At 47.9% G+C, this 6,584-nt stretch overlaps 1 protein-coding gene across 1 annotated transcript in view; it reads right to left on the bottom strand.

The window, feature by feature from the left end:
• LOC115051506 (glutamate receptor ionotropic, kainate 5-like) overlaps window positions 1-5,868 on the bottom strand; it is a 78,646-nt gene extending 72,778 nt beyond the window's left edge. The window contains exon 1 of the mRNA XM_029514919.1: window positions 5,497-5,868. The gene's annotated coding sequence lies outside the window, so the exon portion shown is untranslated. The remainder of the gene's footprint in view (window positions 1-5,496) is intronic.
• Between the last annotated feature and the right edge of the window lie 716 nt (window positions 5,869-6,584).

The following is a 6,584-nucleotide window of genomic DNA, read 5'->3' on the forward strand; positions in this document are numbered from 1 at the left end:
CTAAAGGTCCAGGAGGTCTACAGGTCTCAAGGTCCAGGAGGTCTACAGCCTTAAAGGTCCAGGTGGTCTACAGGTCTAAAGGTCCAGGTGGTCTACTGGTCTAAAGGTCCAGGTGGTCTACAGGTCTAAAGTTCCAGGAGGTCTACAGCCTTAAAGGTCCAGGTGGTCTACAGGTCTAAAGGTCTAGGAGGTCTACAGCCTTAAAGGTCCAGGTGGTCTACAGGTCTAAAGGTCCAGGTGGTCTACTGGTCTAAAGGTCCAGGTGGTCTACAGGTCTAAAGGTCCAGGAGGTCTAAAGGTCTAAAGGTCCAGGAGGTCTACAGCCTTAAAGGTCCAGGTGGTCTACAGGTCTAAAGGTCCAGGTGGTCTACTGGTCTAAAGGTCCAGGAGGTCTACAGCCTTAAAGGTCCAGGTGGTCTACAGGTCTAAAGGTCCAGGTGGTCTACTGGTCTAAAGGTCCAGGTGGTCTACTGGTCTAAAGGTCCAGGAGGTCTACAGGTCTAAAGGTCCAGGAGGTCTACAGCCTTAAAGGTCCAGGTGGTCTACTGGTCTAAAGGTCCAGGCGGTCTACAGCCTTAAAGGTCCAGGTGGATGGGTTAGGGAAGTCTCTCTGACTGGATGGAGATAATCAGGTGACACGTGTGTGTGTGTGTGTGTGTGTGTGTGTGTCTGTGTGTGTGTCAGGTGTGACGCTTCTCGAGGAAACACAAATCCATTCTGACGGAAGACGCACAAACACACAAACATACACATGCACATGCACGCGTGGAAATGGAAATGAAGAACACAAACTTCAGCTGCTCTGACCACTAACACACAAATGCACACACATGCACACACACACACCTCTGCCTGCAACGCAGCCAAGAGTGTGTGTGTGCTGCAGTGCTGCTTCAGTCGGTCTCCATGTGCTGCAGTAAAGCGGGCAGCAGTGCTGCGTCGCTCCATTGAACATCGTCGACTAAGCAGCTCACAGTGTTTGTTTGTCATTGTTAAAGGACTAACACACACACACACACACAGTGTGTGTTTTAGACACTGTGTATCGTGTCGTCAGTCTTAAAGGGCCAGACCACCGCCGTGCTTCGAACCGTTTATGTTTGAGCCGGACCTGGAAACGTTTCCTGACGAGTCTACCGCCTCAGTTTCTAGAAAACTACAACAAGGAAGAACACAAATGTATGAACACAGTTCAGCTTTAAATTCGTTCATCTTTTCAGCTGCAGGAGTGCTTTGTGTTTTCCTCGCTGTCTACCCCCTCTGCCCCCCCCGACCCCCCATCTCCATCTGCCTCCATACCTGAAGAGACACTAAAGAAGCAGAATCGATAAGAGATCAGAGCTTCCATGAGGATTCGCTGCATTCATGGAAAGGTCAGGGTGTCCATATTTAGCCATGTGAGCAGAGATTTATACATCTGCAGGTGCACTAATGTTCTCTCACACACACGCACAGTTTGATAGATGTCTCTACGGTGCGGCAGTGATGGCGCTCTGTAGAAAAGGATATGACTTCATACAGAGCAAGATGCTTGAAAACAAATCTATCAGGGGGCCAAACGGCAGGAGCTGTTTGTTAAAGCTGCTGCTGCAGCATCGGTGGAGGTGGAACAATATCTGGAATTAATTCGAACACTTAATTTATGGAGGTCAGTTCAGACGGGCTCTACATCTGGGGCGTGTGCTGACATTTACAGATAGGCTAGCAGGTCTGAGCCACACCCCCACGCTCCCTCTAAAAACTTCACCTCCCTGTGTTTTCTCCACCTGCCGGAGAAATGTGGGAAGCTCCGTCTTAAATCCAGCCTTCTCCTGAGCAGGTATTCACCAGCTGCTGATGTAAACACACCTGAGTGAAACGCCATGAAACGCCGAGCGGCCGCCACAGGTTCAAACACAAGTCTGAAACTGAGACTGCCACGCTTTAAATCAGTTAGCACGGTGGCTAGCAGCTCATGGTGAACACATCACAGGTAGCCTGTTAGCAGCAGGACACCCTGGGTTTTCAAAATAAAATAACCAACACCGACAGACAGGAGGCAGAAGAGGCATGGTGTAAGGACACCGCCGCTGGAAACCAGGAAGGACCTGCAGACTGACGGCTGAGACTGGAAGCTAAAGAGGAGAAACACCCAGTGACCTTGAACAAAGTGGTTTCATCTGAGACAAAACACACAATGACACTAATTTAAAGAGCGATAAAAAACCTGCCTCCTCTGAACCTTTATGTAGAACGGTGCACCCGTAAAAGGCCTCCATTCATCAGCGAGCACAAGATTCACAGCGTCACCCCGAAACTGTGCCGGAGCAATCAGTCAACATACGTCGGCTTCCAGCAGCACACAACAAACACTACAGCCCTTCAGATTTATATGGAACCGTATGAATAATTCAAACACTGTCTTATTACCAACACAACTCGCCATAACTGAGACATTACATTTTCATGGGAAACGATAAATCAACGGCCGAAGCAAATTTGATCTCTTCTCTTCTGCCTGTCTGCGTTCTGGAGATGACCTTTTTAAAAAGAGCAGCCTGGAAAAACTAAATCAAATGTCATTTTAACGTCATTACAGCACCAAGCGGCAGCACGATCATCCACTCAGACAGACCAGCAGAACAAAAACGAAGAAACAGAATTCAAGTCCGAGTGAAACGTCGATGAACATTTGTTTTAATGTGTTTTAATTAAAAACACAACTGTTACAACTTTAAAGTTCCACATTTCAGGAAACAAAAAAGACAGCTTCAGAGTGTAACCTCCAACATGGCGGACTGAATCAGAGGGATTCCGGCTGAGGCCCAAAGCGCTCTAGACAACATGACGGTGAACAAACAAATGGGTGTGGTCACCAATGGCTCCTACTTATTTTGTGGCCCCGCCCCTCTTATTAAAGGATGTGGTTTGGAGGGAAGTTGGTTTTCAATAGTTTTCACCTCGCTTCCTGTTATCCAAGATGGCTGATCACACTTCAGGTTAAGTAGATTTACCCCCCGTCCTGAATGAGCTGGGGGGTGGACGTCATGGTGCAGCTGCTCGGTCTCAGTGGAATAAGGAGCTGGAAGCAGCAGCTAAAGTAATGAGAGCTTTCTGTTTGAGCCGCCTCTTCTTCTTCACCTGCTTTATCGCTGAAGATGATTAGAAAACAAAGAAAAAGCCCTTCTGTACGAGGAGCGCATTCAGCTTGACTTCCACAGTTTGAAGCTCCTGCTGTATCCGGACCCCCTGAGACGGTCCATCTCCAGAGCTCCCCCCACCTGCAGGTTCTGCAGGTAAAGAGGAAGCGGAGGCTCCATAAAGTTTATCCCCCTCTGTCATTACTTACTGCAGGTAATAGCGTCCCCAGACAGGAGCTCTTTAGGGCTGCAGCTGATTGCTGCGTTTAAAAGAGTCAGGATAGATGTGGCCTGTCGAAAGGTCCAGGGTGTTTAACGGCTGAGAGACAGAGCCCATAAGCTTTATAGGAATGTCCCCCCACACGAGGACGAGTCCCAGGAAACAGGGTCTGAAGGTCTAAAGGTCAGCCCACCTTACGCTGTTGTCTGTCTTGCAGGATTTGGCGTTTAACCTGAAATCTTCTATATTTTTATTGGCTCACTCAGGAAACAGCCAATCAGAAGAGAGGAGCATTTCCTGGGTTTACACGTAGACCTCCACTGAAAACATGAAGGTACTTCCTAAAACTGGTGTCCTGAAGTGAAGTAGAAAAGGCTCATTGTTGATAAAGAGCGTGACAGTTGATGTGTTTCATCTGAAGCTCTGCAGATACAAAACACACAAAAAAACGCACAATCCCCCACAATCAACCAATCAAGTCCTGCATGGGCTCATCTCAACACAAAGCTCGGCCCGATTGATGCACATCAACATTCAAATCACACACAGTTCATCGCACAGCCTCGCACACATTATTTGCTTATACACACACATACACACATGTATGAACACACACAGACACACACAGAAATACAGCAGCTGAATAAAGCCTTCTTGATTCTCTCTTCTTACGCAGGAACATCTACTTCTGAGCTTCGTGCTTTTATCAGACATAAAAAAGATTGGACCATGTGGCCAGATCAAACACACACGATGACGCACTTCGACACGCCGGGGGGGGCGCAGATTTGGGAAGGGAAGGGCAGAGGGAGAGGTGATGGAGGAAGAGATGGAGTAAAGGTAAAGGATATCCCATCTAAACAAAGTAAAGCAGTCCACAGCTGAATATGCCACCTGTGCCAGAGCAGCTCAGAAAACCGATGAGCCTCTTGTCCCCCAATCTAACCTCTTTTATTTATTGAACGTTTGGCTGCTCTACTGCAGCAGAATGTCTTCCCAGAAGCGGAGGAGATGAACGACCTTCACAAAAAGTGAAAAACTTTTTTTCGTGCAATAATTTTACCCAGATATTTTCTTGTAATAATCGAACCGCCAGAAATAAAGAAGTGAAAATCAGAAACACAAAGGTGCTGCTGCCCAGCCAGATGGATTATCTCCCTGCAGCTTGATTTTCATAAAAATGAATTTAAAGTAGGAGATGTCTGGGAGGAAGAAAATCAATCAAAGAGCCCATGATGACATGATGGAGAAACTGTGAATTACATCTCCCAGGGGACTCAACACGGTCATTTGGTCCCATTAAAAGTTCTTCTTTACCACTGCAGGAGAAGAACAATGTCCTCTTTGGACCCGATATAGTCTGTGTCGGCTTCACAACCTGGCCTTTCAGCACATTGTCAGTCAGGGCACAGTGTTTGATATGATGCGATGTCCATTAAATATAACTCAGACTGATGTGTTTGCTTTGGCTGCTGCTCATTAGCTGCCTCATTCGTGTTTTGTCACTAATTCATCGGCTGCCTGATCCGCCGGCTGCTCAACCAGAGCCTGGACCTGAAGGTGCACGTCATCCGTTGGTTTTTAAGCTGCTGCTTGGAAACGTTATACATTCTGATGGTCATTAGATAGAAACGCTAAAGCTCTTTACAGTACAGATCATTTCAGTCAGAACTAAAAACCCAAGCAGGTCCTTGTTCTCCTCAGTAAAACGGTTTAGTCCTATTAAGGAGCTCGGAAGTTCATATTTACTGTTCTGTTTCCAGAACAGCGTTCAGCTTGTGACCACTTTGTGGAATCAACAACAACAACAACAAAACTGAGATGTGTGTTTGGATTCAGACAGAAAAGCTGCAGTTTGTTTTTCAGATTTCAGGGTCGAAATCAAAAAATAAGGACGTCAGAAATCACTATCCCCGAACTGAAGGCATTTCTACAGCGACTCACCAGCAGATGAGTCAATCTGTACACAAACGGAACACAAAGCTAACACAAGGAACCACAGGTGCTTTGTGTCGCGTTGTTAACTGTTATTTTTGTTTATCAGCAGCAACGACCTCTCAGAGATTCTGCAGAGAGAATAAAGCCAGAGAGGGAAAGAGGACACCGCCTGGAAGAGGAAGAGGAAGAGGAAGAGGAAGAAGGGGTTGAAGTACTCACAGAATGAAGATGACGACACCAAGAGCCGATTTCAAAGGATTTCCTGGGGTGACGGAGGCCGGTGTAATCCCGGCAGTCCGGGACAGAGTTTAGGATCCACAGGGAGAAGCTCCAAGGAGAAGAAGAACTGTTCAGGGAGGTCGTGAAGCTCTTGGGACAGTTGGCGGCTCCCGTCTGTCCTCTCAGACTCAGTCCCTTGCTGTTTGCCGTCTATCAGTCCCACTTTTATCTCAGACTTTGCACGGAGACAGGAAGGAAGTATCTGAGGAACGGGACAACAACACTTGGCCCAAAGTGTGTTTGTCTTTGCGACTGAAAAACGCAGACATGGAGGAGGAGGGGCCTGTCTTGTCCACGTGGTTTCCCCTGGAGGACAGATGGCGTTTGTGGACAAGTTGAAGGAAAAACAGAAACAGACTCTGTTACATCAGACTGGAGATAATGATGTGTGTCGGAAGCACCTGCTCCGCCTCCCCTTCCTCTTCCTGCCTGCTTTTCCACCTGACTGCCAAGATTAAGGCATATAATCAAATTCTCTTAATTGGCCCTGATGGTGGCCAAGAGTGTCCCCCTCTCTCTACCCTCTGTCTCCCCCCGTGCTTCCCTCCCCTGTTTGGGGAATGGCACGGATTCCGAGGCAGCCGGAGCGCCTGTCAGTCACTCATGGCTCGTACAGTCAACCTTACTCTACCTGCTGACTCACAACCAGTTGTTATCTTTGCTGCGTGCCATCGCCCCCTTCTCGCCATTGCTCCCCCCCTCCCCCCAGCAACCGTCCCTCTGCTCCGCCCCCCCTATCGATCAGCCGCTCTGACTGACAGCTCTGTTTTTAAGTCCTCCACTTTTTGCTTCTTCTTCTTCTGCTCCCCCTCTTTGCGTCTCTATCTAATCTCTCTTGCTCTTCCTGTGTCTAATCCCCATCTCGATCTGCTGTTGCTAATTGGTTTCAGGTGTCTCTGGCGGCGGCAGGAAAGGAGAACAGGGAGGGGTGGCGGGGAAGATTTCACGCCGCCGTTGCCATTAATTAAAAAGATGATTACTCAGACTACAAAGATTAAAGACGAAAATAGGAAGCGCCGGGGCCGATA

The sequence above is a fragment of the Echeneis naucrates genome, chromosome 11 (assembly GCF_900963305.1).
Source record: "Echeneis naucrates chromosome 11, fEcheNa1.1, whole genome shotgun sequence".
Lineage (NCBI taxonomy): Eukaryota > Metazoa > Chordata > Actinopteri > Carangiformes > Echeneidae > Echeneis > Echeneis naucrates.